The 22538-nt window shown below is 38.8% G+C and overlaps 1 protein-coding gene across 21 annotated transcripts in view; it reads right to left on the bottom strand.

The window, feature by feature from the left end:
• Positions 1-22538, bottom strand: part of PLAGL1 (PLAG1 like zinc finger 1) — a 119657-nt gene that overhangs the window by 52784 nt on the left and 44335 nt on the right. For 17 of the 21 annotated variants that reach the window (XM_033235181.1, XM_033235179.1, XM_033235182.1 and 14 more), the window contains exon 1: positions 14791-15421. The exons of 3 other annotated variants lie outside the window; for them this stretch is intronic. The gene's annotated coding sequence lies outside the window, so the exon portion shown is untranslated. Of the gene's footprint in view, positions 1-11491; positions 11514-14790; positions 15422-22538 lie in introns of those variants that run through there. One more of the 21 variants, XM_033235175.1, reaches the window with a different exon arrangement.

Raw genomic sequence — 22538 nt, 5'->3', positions numbered from 1 at the left:
CAATTTTCTAGATTGCAGTTTTAAACATCTCTGAATGTGACAAGGTATTACCATTAAAGTGTATGACACTGATTTTACACTCCACAGAAGTGCAGACAGATTTAACAAGGCAGCCCTACTTCACACTAGCTCTTGAAACCTCAAGTAGGAATGAAATGAAACTAATGACATTATAACTACTACTATTATTCACAAAAAAAAAAAATATATGGAAGATGATGAGAGACAGCAGTGTGACCACTGGAGCAGCTCGTATTCGGTCCCAACATTTTATTCCTGCTTGCGTTTCTGGAAAATCCACTGTTACAGATTCAAATGTGTCCTCAAAAATCAAATGTTGAAAACCCAACCCCTAATGTGACTGTATTTGGAGATAGAACCATCAGGGAGGTAATTAAGGTTAAATGATGCCTTAAGAGTAGGGCTCTAATCCAATTAAAATTCTCATTATAAAGTCTCATTATAATACATGTCAGTTTCTGATGTGTTTGCTCATAGTAAATTTGCATTAATTTCAGATTTTCTGACCTCATGGAGGTAATTGGACTATGTCACATCTCTCAGAGTGATGTCCCTATCTTGTCATCATCTAATGGGAACAATTAAGAAACAATTAGACAGAACCATCACAAAAGAACAGGCCTCCTGTGCTCAGAATCCAAGTGATCAGAGGTCAGATGCTTGCTGTATTACTTATTAAGTGTCTGATATTGGGAAAGGCTTCATTCTTTCTCAGCCAAAATTTTCTCATTTGTACAAAGGAGATAAAACTATCTATTCTTAGGTTGTTGGAACAATTAAATAAAATGATTCACAACAAGTGGTCAACACAGAAAATACTCACAGTAAAGCAGGGTCCCTTTCAATTTATCCTTAAAGTTAATTAACAAAAAACTTAAATTTCAGTATTATACAGATATTTGTATGCATGTATTGAGCTACCTTTTCATATCATTCAATAAATGATGCATAATTTTTGGCTTTTGCTTTTTTGTTGTTACGGTTTTGGGGTTTTTTTTTTGCTTTGCTTTGGGAAAGGGGATAAATGTTAAACTAATTTGAGGAGTAAGTTAAGCCAAGGAAACATGACTCTAAACTACATAATTTAAACATATTTCTATACTTTGTATTTATGTGTGAACCACTTTGGTCAAAGTTTGAAATTATGTTTACCTCCTATAAATATTTGTTGAATAAATTTATGAATGTTTTCTAAGTTAAATATCTTTAAAAGCTATACTGTCATAAGATACTCATACCGCTTAAAATTCAAACACTGTTATGATATATATGCTTATATAAAATGTTTCAAATCTGAAATATAAAGTTTTTTTTGCCTGAAGACTAAAGGAAGAAGATCACCCTTTCTATAAATTTCATAATATATTTTCCAGGGATGAAAGAGAAAAGAAAATTTAACACTAGATGGGCTCAAATCTTAATTATAAAACAGGCTCTTGTTTCAAAGCCAAGTAATAATAAGTATTTCCATAAAATACCTACATTACTGGCTATATTAATGGTGGCCAGCCATAAAATTAAAGCAAAGAGAAGAACTGAAATCTAGACCTCTAATCTTTTTTCCAAAAATATCAAGGATAAAGGATGGTCAGGAGTTAACCAAAACCAAAAACTGTTTAACCTGGTCACCCTCCCACCATTGTTCACTCTATTTTGAGACCTGCTGAGCCACATTGTCCTTTAAATTTTCTTGATTTAGGGTCTCATTTTCTCCAAACTGCTATGATCACAATAGTGACACATAAAGAAGAAACACTGGGTGATTTGAGAGAACTTTAACAAGGTCTGGATATTTCTCTCACTAGGAAGTAGCTGACCCCATTACTACAGGGCACGCTTCTTATTAGGTGGATCTGGGAGAGTCCTATCACAGAGCTGCAATGTCTGCATGCATGATTACAAGCAAAAGTTGACCAAGAAGGCTTCAATGAGAAGTAGATGAAATTGAATCAAATGAATGTTTATTAAGCACCTACAAAGTGCTCGTAAACAGAAAGTATGGCAAAGACTGCCAGTTTTCTCTAATATTCATTCTTCCCTTTTTTCTTTGTAATATAATCTCCGAATTTATATGGGCACATGATTCCCCAGAATAAAAACATTTCTCAATGTCCCTTGAAGATAAAGGTTGTCATGTTACTGACAAGATATAGGCACAAATGTCATGTGCAAATTCTGGTTATTGTCCTGAAGCAGGAGCAGATTCTTATTTATTCCTTTTTTTTTTTTTTTTTTTTTGCTGACTGAAATACAGACATTATAGCTAGAACTTGGCTAGCCATCTTCGATCATGAGGTAGACAAACAGAACAAGGACACAGACCTTAGAGTTCAGAAACAGACGCACATACTCAGGCATTTGATTTTCAACAAGGGCACCATGCAATTCAATGGAGGGAAAGAAAAATTCCTCAAAAGATTCCAGAGCAATTAAATTTCGATCCTGAAAAAAATTAACCTTGACCCTTATCTCACATCATACAGAAATTAATTTGAGATAGATGATGGAATGGGTCACAGATCTAAATGTAAAAAGAAAAATGGATATCTTCTTGATTGAGGGATAGACAAAGATTTCTTAAATAGGACAAAAACCAAACTATTAAAAAACTGATAAACTGGATTTCATTAAAACACCACAAGACAGCATTAAAAGATAAACAGAAAAGTCATGAAATCATCAAGGAAATGCACATGAAAACCATGAGACCATGAAGCCAGGAGATATCACCTCAAACCCACCAGAGGGCTTAAAGTGAAAAAGACTAACAATATCAGGTGCTGATGAAAATGTGCACTACAACTACAACTCTATTGCTAGCAAAAGTGTACACATACGCATTCAATTTTGTAAACTGTTTGGCTCCCCTATGGCCTAACAATTCTAGTTTCAGATTTGTTCCTTGGTGAAATACTGCAAATGTCCACCAAAAGACTTGTGAATGAGTATTCACAGCAGGTCTATTTGTAAGAACCCAAACTAGAACACACCCACATAGCTATTAACTGAATGGATAAACAAACTGTGGTAATGGATTCCTACTCAGAAAAAATACAAAAAGAACCACCTATTGATAGATGCATCAGCACAGATAACTCTCAAAAATTTATGCTGAATTAAAGGCAGACACAAAAGAGTACATCCTATTTGGTTATACTTAAAATTCAATAATAGACAAAACAGGGAGGCTCAGGTGGGAGGATCGCTTGAGCCTGGGAGGTTGAGGCTGCTGTGAACTGTCATCCTGTCATCATGCAACCACACTCTAGCCTGGGTGGCAGAGTGAGATACCATCTCGGGGCGGGGGGAGGAGGGGAAGGAATAGACAAAACTAATCTACAGTGATGGACATCAGAAGAGTGTGATCCACAGGAGAGGTGTTGGACAGGAGGTAGATGAGAGAATTTTCTCCTCGATGGATGTAATATTGTCTATCTTGTTCTTGGTTGTGATTACACAGGTGTGTGGATGTGTGTGTGTGTGTGTGTGTGTATATAAACTCATCAAGCTATAAAGAATGGCAGACTTCATATGTTTTTCTTCCCCAAGTATTTCATGCCTCAACAGAAGCAGAGAAAAAGTACTTTATGAAAGATAAGTAGACTCTTTTTACCTTATTCATTGCCCAGCAAAGGTTATTAGGCAAATGCAAAATTTTCTACTTAAAACAAACACCAAGCAAAGTGTGACTAAACTTTACTTTTTTTCTTACCCCCAAATAAGCCAAAATTAGAATATTCAAATCTTATTCATTAGTATCAACAAAAACTTAGAAGGAAAGTCCAAAGAAAGTAGGAGTACACCAGTTAGTCCATAGCAACTCTCATGGTCACCAAAGTGAAGATTCTATAGTATAATGGCAATGAAAGCAAAGTTTTCACTGTGTATGTCATTTTCAGTGTATGTTTTACCATAAATGCTTCTGTTCACGATTTTAACTATTTCTTTATTTTTAACACAAAGGCAGTATGGCATAGAAGAAAGAGCAAGATACCTGAATCAGACAAACCTGTTTTGCCACTTACTAACTACATGGTGTTAGGCAAGTTTCCTAATCTCTTTGATACTAAGTTTCTTCACAATTTAAGAGAGATAATAATACTTACTTTGCAAAATTGTAGCACAATGATAGTAGGTACTTAGTAGTGGTAGCTATTTGGCAATAGCTCTTTGTATGCAAAGTATCATGTCAGCCACTTGAACCCTATCTAAGAACCTGACCATCTGGAAATTTAGATATAAAGATTGGTGACAAAAGGTAAGAATTTAACACGGGCTATAGATTATAAATTATAGGGTTTCTATGTAGCTAGTAGGGTTGTAGAGTGGGTATTCTCTGAACAGAGCTTGAAAAAAAATGGTTGAAAATTAGTTGGGGAGAAAACATTTAAGGCAGAGGAAATGGCACAAATAAGAACACAGCTGCAAAAGCAAGAGAGTGAATCCTTTAGGGGCTGATGAGTGGTTAGGACCACTTGTATCACTGGATTAGTTCTGAGAAATCAGAGAAGAAGGTCAGCAAAGTAAGTTAGGAACAGGCAAAAAAGGACCATTGTCATGCTAAGAAGTAAGTATTGGGATGCCACTAAAGGACTTTTTTCAGGGAACTGATCCCAGTGGTCATTACAATGATAGGAAGGGAAGAAGTCAATACAGGGAAAAATAGCATAGGGTGACAAGGGCCTAAACCAAGGTGCTGAGGGGAGTGAAAGAAACAGGAAGGAAAGATATTAGAAAGTTCAAATTTTTTTCCTGTGTTTCAGAATGCAAATGGAAGAGAAAGTTCAATTGTATTAATTAAAAAAAATGATCATTGAGTTTCCCTGAATGATACAAATAGGCCTGTCTTCAACTTCAAGATTGATCCTAATTGACCCCTAAGTTCCTCAAGAGCAAAGATATGCCCCCAAGCCAACAAAACACATTGCCTGGCACAAAGAAAGTGCTCAGTACATCACTGGTGAATGAATCTTTCCAAATATTCCACATACGGAAATCTCCATATGCAAATAATACAATGTATTAATGATGCAATGTGAAACACATAGAAAAGCTAGAATCACTTTTCCTTTTTGTTTAGTGACGATTTTCCACAATATATGCCAAGTTCAGAATTTGATCATGCAAAAGCTACCTCTGTCTCCAGCTTATCAAAAGACTCAGATATAAATCACTCCAGAAAGTTAGGAATGTTGCCACCTCAGTTGCTAAGCTCTTGTGTAATGTTGTTCTAGGAATCCATCATTCCTTATGTCCTTTGCTATAGCAAAAGAACAGTCACTTTATGACTCATGAATATTACATGAAAAAATTAAAACAGTAAATTAAATCCAAATTATGTAAACAAATTGTGTAAGGTTACTTAAGAGTGCAAGATGATTTAGTAATTAATTTGCTTATTACAATAATTTAAATTAAAATAACTTAACACTAAGAAATGAAGAAAAAAAATGAGTACTTCCTAGGGATAAGCACAATTCTTACCCCATATTATGGATTAACTCATTTAATCCTCTCAACAACCTTATAGAGTAGACAGTTTTACCTAAATTTAAAGATGAGAAAATTGAGATACAGAGAAGTAACTGCCCAAGATTACACTACATAGCAGCAGAGCAGCAGAAGTAGGAATTGAATGCAAGCAATCTGGCTTCACAGTCCAATAGATTCAGAAAAAAACACTTAATAAATCCAATACGATTCATGATATAAAACTCTTAGAGAACTAGAAGAAGAGAACTTTAAATATCCAGCAACAACATCACACTAAGCTTCAGTGCTACAGAAGTATTCTCATGTAAGTCAGGAACAAAATAAGAATGTCCATGATCAGTACCACTATTCTTCATTGCACTGGGGGTCCTAGCCAGTGAAATCAGACAAAAACAAAAGAATAAGAGATATGAAGATCAGAAGGAAAAGAAAAAAATAATTTCTTGCAAATTATGTATTTATGTAAATGGAAATATAATATTATTTATGAAGTAATAACTAGCTGGTTAGAAAATAGGAAACTAAGAGAACCTATTCACAGTAGCAACAAAAATCATCAGGATTTAGAAATAAATGTAAAAAAAAATGTACAAGTCCTTTGTTTATATCACATCATTGAAGGACACAAAAAGGACATGACAAATGAAAAAACTGAATATTGCAAATATGCCCATTCTTCTCATATTGATCTATAAATTCAAAGCCATTTCTATAAAAATCCCAATAGGACTTTTCAAGAAACTTCATAAACAGGTACTAAAACTCATATAGAATGGGAAATGTCCAAAATAGCCAAACAATTCAGCAGAAAAACAAAAGAAGGTTTCTGCCCTATGACATATCAAAATCATGAGAGTTATCTTAGGAAGATTTGTTCAGGCAATATGGAGAGCTAGACATTCTAAAACAAACCTTTTAATACTTGCAAAGTTCTAAGGAATACTGGAAAAACATCCTTTAAAATGTCAGATATTTGTAATTCTTCATGTCATCAAACTAAGAAAAGTCATAATCTCAATAGATGCAGAAAAAACATTTGACAAAATTAAAAATTGAGTATACGTACAAATAACTCCTAGCTCTGTTCACAGAGGGCCAAGAAACAGTAACATCTCAGTAGCAGCAAGGACACATAGCACACAGATCTTGGTTTCTAATACCATCCTCCAGTAAAAGGAATCAAGACATTTTGGAGAAATGGCTGATTCTAAGGTTGAGGAAGTGAAAATACTAAATGAGCCTGGAGCATCTCATAGTAAGGAAATTATAAAAAATAAAAATTTTTAATGGCGACATTTCAAAAGGACAAAAGAGCCAACTTGAAAAAATCCCAATGTCAAAGCTGGAACAATTTAAGCAATATAAAAATGATATTAGATAATAGCTCAAAGACTAAAATAAATATCCATCAATATACATGGATATAAATATCTGACTGAATAATAAACCCATGGGAGAAAAGGGACCAACCTTTCTTTTTTTTTTTTTTTTTTGAGACGGAGTCTTGCTCTGTCACCCAGGCTGGAGTGCAGTGGCCGATCTCAGCTCACTGCAAGCTCCACCTCCCGGGTTTACACCATTCTCCTGCCTCAGCCTCCGGAGTAGCTGGGACTACAGGCGCCCGCCACCTCGCCCGGCTAGTTTTTTTGTATTTTTCAGTAGAGACGGGGTTTCACCGTGTTAGCCAGGATGATCTCGATCTCCTGACCTCGTGATCCGCCCGTCTCGGCCTCCCAAAGTGCTGGGATTACAGGCTTGAGCCACCGCGCCCGGCCCAGGACCAATCTTTCTTAGAGAAGAATTCCTATTAATAAATGTAAAAAAAGGAAGAAAATGGAAAATCACCATTAGAATACCACAATAATAAGTGTTGCAGGCAAGATCCACTGAACACTGAAATTACTGGACAAAATTTTAAAGAGAAATAGAATATCTGTACTACCTCAAAATATTTATTAATCACTGTGGTAGTTTTAACATATGTCCACAAATTATTTGATACCTTCCCTTCCCTTGACTGTGGACTTTCTCCTAACAAATAGACTATGGAAAGGGGGAAAAAGGAACATTACAATAAGAAACTCTGCCAGACACCATCTGGCCATGTGATCAAAGTTATCATCAGTCGATGTGATTACCATATGCTGCCATATGTGATACAATGAGAAGGGCACAACGGCTCTGCAATATTCTTCTCTCAAAATCCATAACTTCAGTCTAATTGTCAGAAAACATCGCATAAATCCAAACTGAGATGCATTTTACAAAACACATACCAGTACTCTTCAAAAGTGACAAGATACGAAAGACTGAGAAACTGTCACAGATCGGAGTAAACGAGGGAGACATAAAAACTAAACACCATGTGGTATAAGGGTTGGATCCTGAAATTAAAAAAAGAATATTAGAGGGAAAACAGTAGTAATACGAACAAAGTGTATAGTTTCATTAATACTATTGTGTTTTTTTTTTTGTTTTTTTTTTTTTTTTTTTGAGACGGAGTCTTGCTCTGCCACCCAGGCTGGAGTGCAGTGGCCGGATCTCAGCTCACTGCAAGCTCCGCCTCCCAGGTTTATGCCATTCTCCTGCCTCAGCCTCCCGAGTAGCTGGGACTACAGGCGCCCGCCTCGTCGCCCGGCTAGTTTTTTGTATTTTTAAGTAGAGACAGGGTTTCACCGTATTAGCCAGGATGGTCTCGATCTCCTGACCTCGTGATCTGCCCGTCTCGGCCTCCCAAAGTGCTGGGATTACAGGCTTGAGCCACCGCGCCCGGCCAGTACTATTGTGTTAATGTTAATTTCTTAACTTTGGTACTTTACAAGGGTTATGTAAGATGTTAACATGAGAGGAAGTTGGTGAAGGGTATACAAAAACACTGCACTATCTTTGCAATTCTTGTAAATTTAAAATTATTTCAGAATAAAATGAACATGAAAATTCAATACTCATTTGTGAAAGCAATTCTCAGTTAACTAGAAACGGAGAAAATTTCCTCAATCTGGTAAAGAACATCTACCAAAAAAAGTACAATAAACATCACCCTTAATAGTGAAATATAGATGCATTCTCCCCTTAAGATGATGAAAAAGCAAGGATATACATTGTTAATACTTCTGTTAAATATTGTTCTAGAGGTCCCAGCCAGTGCAATCAGGCAAGAAAAGGAGAAAAAGATAATAGAATTGTAAAGGCATATTTAAACCGTTTTTTTTTTCCAGATGGCATGACAGCACATTAAAAAAAAAAAAAAAAAAAAAATCTGCATACTACCAGAACTATAAGTGAATTTAGCAAGGGTACAAAATACAAGATCAATATATAAAAATAAATTTTGTTTCCATACACTAGGCAAGATGTTTGGAAAATAAAACTGGTGGGTGAAAAAACAAAACGCCACCACCTGCAACAGCATCAAAAATCATTAAATGTCTAGAAATAAATTGAATAATGTGTAAGTCCTATACACTGAATATACAGAACATGTTGAAAGTAACTGTAGAAGAATTTATTCAATGAAGGGAGAGACTCAATTCTGTTAAAATGTTCACTTTCCCAAAGTTGCTCTGTAGAGTCAATGCAATCCCAGTCAAAAATCTGGTAGACCTTTTTTTTTTTAATGGACATTGACAAGCACATTTGAAAATTTATATGGAAATATAAAGCACTTAAATAATCAAAACATTTGTTTAAAAGAACAAAACTGGATGGTTTACAATACCATATCAAGACTTACCATAAACTACAGTAATTAAAAAAGTATGGTACTGATGCAAGAATGGATAATTAGTCCAAGTGGAACAGAATAGAGTCCAGAAATAGACCCAAATATATGACCATTCATTTATCAACAAAGTCCCCATGCAATTCAATGGGAAAAGAAAGGTGCTGTTTTTTTTCAGTAAATGTGTAGAGTAGATGAATGTCCATATAGAAAATAAATCTTGAGGTTGGGCACAGTAGCTCACACCTGTAATTCCAGCACTTTGGGAGCCTGAGGCGGGCGGATCACGAGGTCAGAAGATTGAGATCATCCTGGCTCACACGGTGAAACCCTGTCTCTACTAAACATACAAAAAATTAGTTGGGCATGGTTAATGTGGGCACCTGTAGTCCCAGCTACTCAGGAGGCTGAGAATGGCATGAACCCGGGAGGCAGAGCTTGCAGTGAGCTGAGATCACACCACTGCACTCCAGCCTGGGTAACAGAGTGAGACTCCGTCCTAAAAAAAAAAAAGAAAAAAAGAAAAAAAAAGAAAAGAAATCTTGATCCCCACCTCACACCATACACGAAAATCAACTGGTGATAATCACAGACCCAACAGCTAAAACTGTAAAGTTTCTGGAGGAAAACAAAGGCAAATGTCTTCAAAACCTTGAGAGTGGGCAAATTTGAGGGTAGGAAGAAAATTTTATAGGTAGGATGCAAAAAAGCACTAATTTCCACTCCCTTCCCCTTTTTACCCACTCCCAAATCCTGATAAACCAAACTTCAAAGGAATAATTCTGCTCATCAAAAGGTACTATTAAGAGAATAAACAGCTGGGCGCGGTGGCTCAAGCCTGTAATCCCAGCACTTTGGGAGGCCGAGACGGGCGGATCACGAGGTCAGGAGATCGAGACCATCCTGGCTAACACAGTGAAACCCCGTCTCTACTAAAAATACAAAAAAAACTAGCCGGGCGAGGTGGCGGGCGCCTGTAGTCCCAGCTACTCGGGAGGCTGAGGCAGGAGAATGGCGTAAACCCGGGAGGCGGAGCTTGCAGTGAGCTGAGATCCGGCCACTGCACTCCAGTCCGGGCGACAGAGCGAGACTCCGCCTCAAAAAAAAAAGAGAATAAACAGGCAAATTTCAGGGTAGGAAATACTTGCAAACATGTACCCAACAAAGATTGCCTATCCAGATTATATTAGGAACTAAAAATCATTAACAAAAAGATAACCTATTTTTTTTTTAAATGGGCAAAATATTTCAATAGGCAGGTCACAAAGGAAATCTAAATGGCTGATTAAGATATTTTAAGATGTTCAACATTATTAGTGTTTATGGAAATGCAACCAACCTACCAAAGACCATCAATTCAACTCCTTGGTATATAGCTGAGAGATGTATGTCTACCAATGGAAGTTGGAAGAACATTCTTCACAATTTAATTCTTAATGGCCCAACAAGAAAATGAATAAGTAAATTGCTCATATTATAGATCCACATAATGTAATACTATAGAAGAGGGGTCAATAAATTTTTTCCTGTAAATGGCCACTTGGTAAATAGTTTAGACTTTGTGGGCCATATGGCCTCTGTAATAACTGCTCAACTCTGCCAAATGGGCATAACTATGTTCCAGTAATTTTTCTTTTTTAAGATGGGGTCATCTCACTGTCACCCAGGTTGCAGTACAGTGGCATGATCACAGTTCATTGTAAGCTCAAACTCTTGAGCTCAAGAGATTCTCCTGCCTCAGCCTCTTGAGTGGCTGGGATTATAGACAGGAGCCATGGAACATAGACAGGAGCCACAGATTATAGACAGGAGCCAGCCCAATAAAATTTTATAAACAAAAATATGCAGTGGGTTGGAATTGGCCCACAGGCCACAGTTTGCCAACCCTTGATATAAAGCGAAAATAAAAAACAAACAAAAATACTTATACATGCAACATGGATGAATACAATGTGAACAAAAGAATAAACTCTATGACTCCATTTATATGAAGTTTTAAAAAACACTTGAAAATAATCCATGATCATAGAAATCAGGACAGTAGTTGACTGGGGGAAGTGAGTGGCTCCATTGATAGGAAGGGGCAGAAGGAATGAAAATGTTTTATATGTTTATCTGGGTAGTAATCACAAAGGTATACACATATGTAAATTTCATCAAGCTACAGGCCTTTTTTGTTGTACATAAATTATAGAACTAAAAAATGTATGTAGAATTCAACATGGATAAAAAATATATTAAATACATTAAATGTACCTTAAAAGATGTGGGTGACAGAGTGAGGAAGTCTAACAGAAGTCTAATCATAGCTCCTAAAGGAAAGAATATGACAAAAACAGGTGAAAATAAAGAGATAAAAGACAAAATTTTCCTGAATTGATGAAACATAAACCTTAGAGACAGGAGATTTTATTTATATATATAAATTATACAAATATATTTAATTTTTATATAAATTCTACAGTGAGATTATACATATAATCTATATATAAAGTGTGTATGTATATACATTATGTATATACACACACCTACATACCTTGCCTCAAAAGTCTGTGACTACAGATTATTCTTGATGATACAAGGAGCAGTGAAAACCATAAAGCAATTCTCGAATTTCAAAGAATTAGTGGCCTTGACATGTATGCTGACTATAGGGCAAATTAGAAATCAGTAACAAAAGGATAACTCACAAAACCTTCCACATTGGCACTAGACTACTTTCTACAAATCTGTTAGGGGAAGAAAAAATATCACAATGAAAAAATTTTAAATTCTTAGAACTGAATAATATACTACATAGAAAACAACAGTAAATGAAAATCAGCAGTATTTTCAGATGACAAATAAACAAACCAGGATTAACAGCCTGGAAATAAGCCCAAGCATATTTGGGTACTGTATGTGACAGAAGCGGCACTGCTAATCACTGATATTGGAACAATTACCTTTTCACATGGGAATCTGAAAATGAATTAAGCTTGATCTCATAACATAAAATATATACATCTAAACATATACATGTCTGAGGTAAATTAAAGAACAAAATGTGGACAAAACATAAACTTAATTCTTAGAAAAATATTCAGAATACATTTCATTAATAGTAGAGTATCTTAAGACAAAAGCATACAGATTAATGTCTATAGTTTAATATCTGCAAGTCTATAACAAATATTTGTATCCGGAATGTTTTCCAAGAAAAATTTCTGCAATGATGGGAATATTCTGTTCTATAATATATTATAATGTAAAATATATCACATAATAAAATATAAAAGTAATATGTGGCTACTGAGCACTAAAAATGTGGCCTAAAAGAACTGAGGAACAGAAATTATTGCGGTAAATATAACATGTTAGCATTTTAAAACACTGAAAGTCTGTAAAGTTCTGTGATTTTTATATACTTTTTAGTATTTCATTTTTCATAACAAAATTTGATTTTAGTAAAATTACTATATAAAATATTCCAGTTGTGTACAAAATATGTAAATGTGACTTTTGGGAAAGCAAACACCCCAAATGACATTTTCTCCTAAATGCTTTTTGAAATGTTATAAATTAAGTTATAAGAATAAAGAATAATTTAATAAATACTGATATGTCCACCATAGAATTTATGAAATAAAACATTATTGATAAGTTCCCTAGGTGCTCCTCCCTGAGCAAGATTTTTTTTTTTTTTTCTAAAAAGAAGCCAGGCAATAACAATAACAGACGTAGAGCCCTAGACTCAGGCTTCTTCAGTTTGTGACACCCATATTTTAACATATTTGGGGAGAAATGTGACATTCAAACCTAGTGTGTATCATTTAACAAAGAGTTACAAAGCAAAAACCCATGTAACCATTGCACAGGTCAGGCGATAAAGCATTTCCAGCATCTCTGAGCCCCAGACCCTCTCCTCCCCACCAGGAGGTGACCATTAGCTTGACCTTTTTTCTTTACTACTTTTAATGCCTATATATGCATCCCTAAACAATAGCTTTGCTCCATCAGGTTCTGAATTTTACATAGATGATATCACACAACACTCTCTGGCAACTTTTTTTTTTTTTTTTGGTTCAACACTGAAAGGCATTTGTGTTGAAACACAAAAATATTTCATTGGCCACTGTACAGTGTGCTCTTTTTATGACTGGTGTATAATTTATCTTTCTCCTTCAGGTGGGCATGAAGGTGGCTTCCAGTTTTCTGCTATTACAGTCAACCTTCTTGTACACGTCTGCTTGTGAACATGTATTAAAATTTATCTAGGGCAGTGGCTTTCAAACTTTTTTGTCCATGACTCATACTAAGGAATGACGTTTTACATCATGACACACATTTGTGTATGTATGAAACTGAGGAGAGGAGGAGAGATTCATAAAGCGAACACCCCATGACCTGAGAGACACTGACGTTCTATTCTCTGTCTCTGTTTTACAAATTCTGATCATCCACTTAAATGACTTTACGACCCACTAAAATGGACTTCAAATTCTGAAAAACATTGTTGTTAAGGATGAATACCCAGGCGTGCAACTGCTGGATCAGGAAACACGGACAACGGACGTCGTCAACTTTTCCAGATCCTTAACTGTTAAATGTTCTTATCTAAGTGCATATAAATTTACCACTATTTAACTTCAGAGCGAAAAGCGTGAAACATCAGAGAACATTTTATCTTTTCCCTCGGTCATTAAACAGTATTAATCACTTACCATGTGCTAAGTAAGCAATCTCTGGGCCCAGCGCGACCCGTGGGTTAATATGCGGAGGGGCTGCGGGGGAGGACTTAGGGGACCAGGACCTCAGTGAGGCCCCAGAAAGCACCCAGGAGGGGCCTTCGATCCTGCCTGGGAGGGGTTAGAGGAGGATTCCTGGAAGAAGGAGGACCTAAGCTGGGTGTTTCTATTTTTGATTTTTATTGGTTTCCTAAAACATGAAAGTAACATATTTGATGAGGAAAAAATATTCAAAATTACAGGAGTATATTCAGTAAAAGGTAGAAATCCCCACTCCGCCCTGAAAGTTGGATGCGGAGACTAACCGAAGTTGCATTATCAGCTGTCCCGATCTAGGAAATTTTTAGGACCCCACGTTTTTAAATACTTTTAAGAGTATGTCTGATACAGTCTGTAATACTAAAGCATCAAAATAATCATATTTTTCATAAGAGACGAAAGCACAAACAGTTACTGTCTAGTCCCATTATTACTTTGAACAGACTTTTTCTTCTTTTCCTTGTTGTTTTTTTCCTGGCCCGTTGGCGAGGTTAGAGCGCCAGGCTGTAAGAATCGGGTCTATGGACCGCATACCAGATAGGCACAAACGCCTCTGGCAGCGGTGTCCGGGGGACCGGCGGCACTCGCGGTGGGGCGGCCTGGGTTGCGGGTGACGATCTGCGGGATCCCGCACCCGGCCCCGTGGAGCCCGGACCTGCACGTAGGCGGCGCGGCAAAGGCACACCCTCCTTGCGGCCGCGAACCCAGCGCCGTCCTCGCAGCGCGGCAATGCACGGCCACAGCTGCCCCCAGCCCGCCCGCCGCGGCCGCGAGTACCCAGACACCTACCCTGCGGGGCAACGACCCCCGGAGCTCAGGCGAGGCTGCTGGGGCGTGCCGCCTCTGCAGCCATGACGGCGACCCGGGGAAGCACCCCGCGCGCCAAGGCCCCGCGCAGCTGGGCTGTGAGCGCGGCTGCCCCGTCCGTCCGTCCAGCACCCGCCCGGAGACTGAGGCCAGAGCACGCCCCAGCCGTGTCTAAATCAAGGCTCGGGGCGGTACCGACGGGCTGAATGACAAATGGCAGATGCCGTGGGCTTTGCCGCCCGCGGCAGCCAAGAGGATGGCTGAGCCGAGGAGGCCGCGCGCAGGCGGGGCTCGGGAGCCAGAACTGCACGGCCGGGAGGAGGGCGCTGGGGCCCCTGGCGGGGGCGTCACGTGGCTGGAGGAGGCCCCGCCGGGGAGCTGGGGGTCTGCAGCCGAGGCGGGGGGAGCGGAGCGGCACCCGCACGACCGGCAGGCCGGGTCATTGGTGGGGGCAAAGCCAAGGTCGCCCAGGTACAGCGCTGGCGCAGGTAGACCCGAGCCGGCCCGGAGTCCGCAGCGGGGCCTGCTAGCTCAAGTCGCCGCCAGAATGGGCTGCCTGAGCCCGATCACACATGAGGAACGCGACAGATGCTAGGACGCTGCAACAGGCCAAACTAACTTACCTCGTGTGCCAGCAGCGCCCAAGTGCAGCTGCCCAAATGTGAGCAACTGACCGTGAGCCAGGCACTGTCCTAAGTACTTTGCAGGTAAATACGTGTAGTCCTCACAGCAATGCTGGCAGAAATAACCGTCTCACGGCTGAAGAAACGAAGACGCAGAAAGCGTAGACAGAAATAATTTTATAATTATGGGATCACACCATGTCTGCTTCATACAATTTCAAATTTTTCAATGTTACTGGAATTTAAGAAAAATAAACTGAAGGGAATCTCTATTGCTTTCTTCCCTAAAAGACGTGCTTTTTAAAAGGCCTATAAGCATTACGTAAAAAGATTAAGAGAGGTGTAAGGAGCTCACTACATGTTTGGGTTTAGACAGTTTAGTAGCTCTGAAAGATGAAGTTAATTAGCATCATACACCTCCACCTACCTTTACCCCCTGCCTCTCAATTTCCATTACTTCTATTACTTTCAGCTTACTAGCAATGAGAACATTTGCAATTGCTCTGCAACTTTATTTTTCCAGATGTTGTCTTAATTCTATCTTTAAATGAATTTGATATTCACTGTAACTTATCCATCCCTGAACTTTTATTTTTATTTAGTTCTTGATGGACTGCCTTCTTTTTCAAGTCATATTCCTAAGGAGGGTTTATAGAGTGCTGCCATGTTTGAGAAAATCTGGTATTTTTCTCTCTACATAAATAAAAACTGAGTTGGGTATTTTCAATTCATACCTTCCTTCAAAACCTAACAGAACAAGATGGCAATTGCTTTATTTATTTTTTTATTATACTTTTAAGTTTTGGGATACATGTGCAGAACATGCAGGTTTGTTACACAGGTATACACATCCCACGGTGGTTTGCTGCACCCATCAACCCGTCATCTATATTAGGTATTTCTCCTAATGCTATCCCTCTCCCGCTAGTCCCCACCCCTCCCTGTGTCCATGTGTTCTCATTTTTCAACTCCCACTTATGAGTGAGAACATGCAATGTTTAGTTTTCTGTTCCTGTGTTAGTTTGCTGAGAAGGATGGTTTCCAGCTTCATCCATGTCCCTACAAAGGACACGAACTCATCCTTTTTTATGGCTGCATAGTATTCCATGGTGTATATGTGCCACATTTTCTTAATCCAGTCTATTGCTAATGGCCATTTGGGTTGGTTTCAAGTCTTTGCTATTGTGAATAGTGCTGCAATAAACATATATGTGCATGTGTCTTTAGAGTAGAATGATTTATAATTCTTTGGGTATATACCCAGTAATGGGATTGCTGGGTCAAATGTTATTTCTGGTTCTAGATCCTTGAGGAACTGCCGCACTGTCTTCCACAACGGTTGAACTAATTTACACTCCCATCAACAGTGTAAAAGCATTCCTATTTTTCCACGTCCTCTCCAGCATATGTTGTTTTCTGAGTTTTTAATGATTTTCATTCTAACTGGCATGTTATCTGATAAGCAACTTCAGCAAAGTCTCAGGATACAAAAACAATGTGCAAAAATCACAAGCATTACTATATACCAATAATAGACAAACAGCCAACACATCAGTGAACTCTGATTCACAGTAGAGACAAAGAGAATAAAATGCCTAGGAATACAACTTACAAGGGATCTGAAGGACCTCTTCAAGGTGAACTACAAATCACTGCTCAAGGAAATCAGAGAGGACACAAACAAATGGAAAAACGTTCCATGCTCATGGGTAGGAAGAATCAATATTGTGAAAATGGCCATACTGCCCAAAGTAATTTATAGATTCAATGCTATCCCCATCAAGCTACCATTGACTTTCTTCACAGAATTAGAAAAAACGACTTTAAATTTCATATGGAACCAAAAAAGAGCCTGTATAGCCAAGGCAATCCTAAGCAAAAAGAACAAAGCTGGAGGCATTACACTACCTGACTTTAAACTGTACTGCAAGGCTACAGTAACCAAAACTGCATGGTACTGGTACCAAAACAGATATATAGACCAATGGAACAGAACAGAGTCATCAGAAATAACACCACACATCTACAACCATCTGATCTTTGACAAACCTGACAAAAACAATCAATAGATAAAAGATTCCCTGTTTTATAGTGTCGGGAAAAACTGACTAGCCATATGCAGAAAACTGACACTGGACCACTTCATTACACCTTATACAAAAATTAACTCAAGATGGATTAAAGACTTAAACATCAGACCTAAAACCATAAAAAGCCTAGAAGAAAACCTAGGCAAAACCATTTAGGACATAGGCATGGGCAAAGACTTCATGACTAAAACAACAAAAGCAATGGCAACAAAAGCCAAAATTGACAAATGGGATCTAATTAAACTAAAGAGCTTCTGCACAGCAAAAGAAACTACCATCAGAGTGAACAGGCCACCTACAGAATGGGAGAAAATGTTTGTAATCTATCCATCTGACAAAGGGCTAATATCCTGAATCTACAAGGAACTTAAACAAATTTACAAGAAAAAAATCAAACAACTCCATCAAAAAGTGGATAAAGGGTATGAACAGACACTTCTCAAAAGAAGACATTTATGTGGCCAACAAACATGAAAAAAGCTCATCATTACTGGTCATTAGATGAATGCTTCACTGATTTTGACACAGAAGATTTCTGTGGAAAGATCTTAATCCCATGTAATTTTCCTCTTGGAGGTGGCTTGATTTTTCTGCTCGGACACCTGAAAAATTCTTTATCATTAATATATCTCTTAATATTCTTATCTGGGCTATGCCTCTGTGTCAGTTATTGTAGATCAATTTTCCCCCCAGCATACAGTATGATCTTCCAATTTATAGATTATATTCTTTTCTAATATCCCATGCATATTATATATCTGAATAAACTGCATTTTCAGGGCTGAGTGTTGTTTTTATCTACTTGTTCTGTGAACCGAGGTTTTTCAGACAAGGAGAGGTGGGAGAAAAGGGGATGTGTGGAATTCAGCTCAGACAGAGTATAAAGCTTGCTGGGGGAACTCAACGTTCACATCTGAGATTCCTTTAAGTCCCGGCCGGGCGCGGTGGCTCAAGCCTGTAATCCCAGCACTTTGGGAGGCCGAGACGAGCAGATCACGAGGTCAGGAGATCGAGACCATCCTGGCTAATACGGTGAAACCCCGTCTCTACTAAAAAATACAAAAAACTAGCCGGGCGAGGTGGCGGGCGCCTGTAGTCCCAGCTACTCGGGAGGCTGAGGCAGGAGAATGGCGTAAACCCGGGAGGCGGAGCTTGCAGTGAGCTGAGATCCGGCCACTGCACTCCAGCCTGGGCGACAGAGCGAGACTTCGTCTCAAAAAAAAAAAAAAAAAAAAAAAAAAAAAAAGTCCTCTGGCAGCTGGACTTCAAGCTAGCCAAGGGAATATCCCATGCCTCAGAGCTTCAGTTCATTTGCTTAGTTCAGCACAGTATCCCAGAAAGTGGGAAACCTTCCTGCTTCTGGCAAGATCCAACAGTGGTATGCAAAGGTTCCTCAACATTTCACAGGTGTGCCACTGCCTTTCCACATTGGAGGACATTTGTGAGAATTCTTAGGACTTGGTCTGATCATCTTTTTCCTCAACATGTCTTGCAGCGGTGGGTGGAGGGCTGGGCAGACATAGGTTCATCTGGACACAAATCACGCCTCCATAGAATCTTCTGTTCTCTTTGCTTTTGCCATCTATTTTCAAAGTTTACATTATAAGATTGTACTTTTTTCTTCTTTGGTTGCAGCATGTAAGTTTTTTGCTGCTTTCTTTCCTTTGGGTGATTTAGTGTTTTGTTTTTGAGACAGAGTCTCGCTCTGTCACCCAGACTGGAGTACAGTTGCGTGATCTCGGCTTACCGCAACCTCTGCCTCCCAGGTTCAAGCAATTCTCCTGTCTCAGCCTCCTGAGTAGCTGGGACTACAGGCATGCACCATCATGCCCAGCTAATTTTTGCATTTTTAGTAGAGGCTGGTATGGGGGTTGGGCGGGGGAAGTTCTCCATGTTGGCCAGGCTGGTCTCAAACTCTTGACCTCAGTTGATCCACCTGTCTCAGTCTCCCAAAATGCTGGGATTACAGGCATGAGCCACCATGCCTGGCTGATTTAGTGTTTTAATTTTGATTTTTTTAGTGCTTTCTTGTGTCGTCTTTATCCAGAAGTCAGTCAAGCAGTTTTTCTTTCTCACTGGTAATGAATTACATGAAATCCTTTTTTATCTTTAGGTTATTTCCACAGTGGTCTCTTTGAACATGACTGTGTTGACCTGGTAGCTGTGACACACTCTTTTTCCCCTAAGCTTTCCCTTGATGACACATGCTTTGGCATTACAGCATGCCCCAGCAACGTTTCTGGAGCAGGGGTTGCAAACTCAAATCTCTACAAAGTTTAAAACAGTGAGGAACAATGGGACTGTGGTAAAGTGAAAAGGAGATTATTTGTGTAAGGGGCAGATGCTCAGCTCAGGCCAATGGCTGTCATGTTTGAATTCAGGCCAGGGTTGCCACATCTGTATAATTTTCAAGGGAAGTATGCTAGCTAACATTTTAATATAAAATCTCCTAATTTTAGAAACACTGTAGAGGCCACATGAAGTATTTATCCAGGTCAAACTGGACCCAAGGGTTGCCAGCGTGGTCCCTGTTGTAGAGAGAACCCCTCAGGACAAATTCCGTAATCCCATTTTTTCTTTAAGTATTTGGAGATTCCATTTTATTCTGCAGACTATTGAATGACTTCTTAAAATTTCTTTAGCAAACGCAGAACAAGAAAATTCATCTGACACATCTATAAGTTGATACAATGTGTCAAGACCCAACACTTTCAGGAGCAGGTGTTACCAGGGGTAACAGCTATGATGGGGCTAAAATTAATAACACATGGGCAGACAGTCATACAGATTATGCCCACATTAACAAAATAATGGAGAGGGGAATGTTATTTTCAATTGATGCAAAAAGAACATTTGACAACCACACCCCATCCTAAACCAACTAGGAATGGAATGGAACTTCCTTAGCCTGATAGTGGCTGTATTTTATCCGATAGCTGCCATAACAAATTACCACAAACTGGTGGCATAAAACATGAAATGTATTTTCTGAGTCCCAGAGGCCAGAAGGCTGAAATTAAGATATCAGCAAAGGCCGCAGGCGCCATCTAGTGGCTCTAGTGGAGATTCCTTCCTCACTTCTTCCAGCTTTTAGTGACCATTGGCATTCCCTGGCTTCCTCGGCTTCCTTGGCTTGCGGCCACAGCATGCCAATCTCTGCCTCCATCTTCACAACGCCTTCTCTGTGAGTGTCATGTGGTTTCTCCTGTGTGTGTCTCTCTTATAGGGATAGATGTCACTGTACTTAGGACTCACTGAAATAACTGAAGGTGGTCTCCTCATTTCAAGATCCTTAACTTAGTCACATCTGCAAAGATTCTTTTATTCAACTCAGGTTACATTCTGAGATTCCAGAGATTAGGACACAAACAAATATTTTTGAGGGTCATCAGTCAGTCCTCATGTCAAAGTTGACGTGGGCAAAATCCATGTCAGCTTTGCTGTTGAAATTGACAAGCTGATTCTAAACTTTATATGGAAATGAAAAGAACCTAGAAGAGAAAAAATCATCTTAAAAAGAAAAACAAAGTTGGAAGGCTAATTCTATCTGATTTTTAGGCCTACTATAAAGCTAGACTAATCAAAACAATGGGGTACTGGCTGGGTGTGGTGGCTCACACCTGTAATCCCAGCACTTTGGGAGGTCGAGGCGGGCAGATCACTTGAGGTCAGGAGTTCAAGACCAGCCTGGCCAACATGGCAAAACCCCATCTCTACTAAAAATGCAAAATTTGCCAGGCATGGTGGTGCACACCTGTAATCCCAACTACTCAGGAGGCTAAGGCAGGAGAATTGCTTTAACCTCAAGGTGGAGGTTGCAGTGAGCCAAGATTGCACTACTGCACTCCAGCCTAGGCGACAGAGCAAGACTCTGTCTCAAAAAAAAACAAAAAAACAAAAGACAGTAGGGTACTGACATAAGGCTACCAACAGTAGGGTACTGACAAAAGACAGCAGGGTACTGACATAAGAAAAAACAATATTGTATTGAGTCCAGAAATAGACACACACATAAGATCTATTGGGTTTTGTTTGTATGTTTGTTTGTTTGTTTTGAGACACAGTCTGGCTCTGTTGCCCAGGCTGGAGTACAGTGACGTGATCTCAGCTCACTGCAGCCTCTGCCTTCCAGTTTCAAGCGATTCTCCTGCCTCAGCCTCCAGAATAGCTGGGACTACAGACAGGTGCCACTGTACCCAGCTGATTTTTGTATTTTTAGTAGAGATAGGGTTTTGCCACGTTGCCCAGGCTGGTCTCAAACTCCTGGGCTCAAGTGATCTGAGCACCTCGGCCTCCCAAGGTGCTGAGATTACAGATGTGAGCCACCACCCCCAGCCTAGATCTATTGGTATTTTGACAGAGGTATAACGTAATTACATTGGAAAGAGATAAATGGTGTGGGAACTGGTTATCTACATAGAGAAAAAAATAAACTTCTACATTCATTTCACATCCTTCACAAAAAAAAAAAAAATCAAGTGAAATCTCAGACTTAAATAAAAAGCAGGAACTATAAAACTCCTAGAATCACTCTAGAATCACTTCTAGAATTCAATACAGTACCCATTAGCCACGTACAGCTATTACGTAGCTAGTCCAAACTGAAATTTGCTGTAAGTGTAAAACGTATGCTGGCTTTCCAAGACATGGTATTTTTTAAAAATATAAAATATCCCATTAATTTTTATATTGATTACATGTTGAAATAATATTTTAGATACGTTGCATATAATTCAAATTAACTTAAATTATTTTTAAAACATGGCTATTGGAACATTTTAAATTACCTATGTAGCTCACATGATATTTCTGTTTGACAACACTGTTTCAGAAGAAAACCTAGGGATAGGCAGAGACTGACTGGGCAGGACACAAGAAGCAATGGCAATTGGACTCTACTAAAAATTGAATAAACTGGCAATTGGATTCTACTAAAAATAAAACTTGATCTTTAAAAGAGACTATTAAGGAAAAAAATCCAAGCCACATGGGAAAAAAATCTTCACAATGCATATAT

The sequence above is a fragment of the Trachypithecus francoisi genome, unplaced genomic scaffold, assembly GCF_009764315.1.
Source record: "Trachypithecus francoisi isolate TF-2019V2 unplaced genomic scaffold, Tfra_2.0 Lachesis_group15, whole genome shotgun sequence".
In the NCBI taxonomy this organism is placed as follows: Eukaryota; Metazoa; Chordata; class Mammalia; order Primates; family Cercopithecidae; genus Trachypithecus; species Trachypithecus francoisi.
Note: the sequence above shows the minus strand (reverse complement) of the source record. Positions and strands in the feature narration are given on the sequence as shown.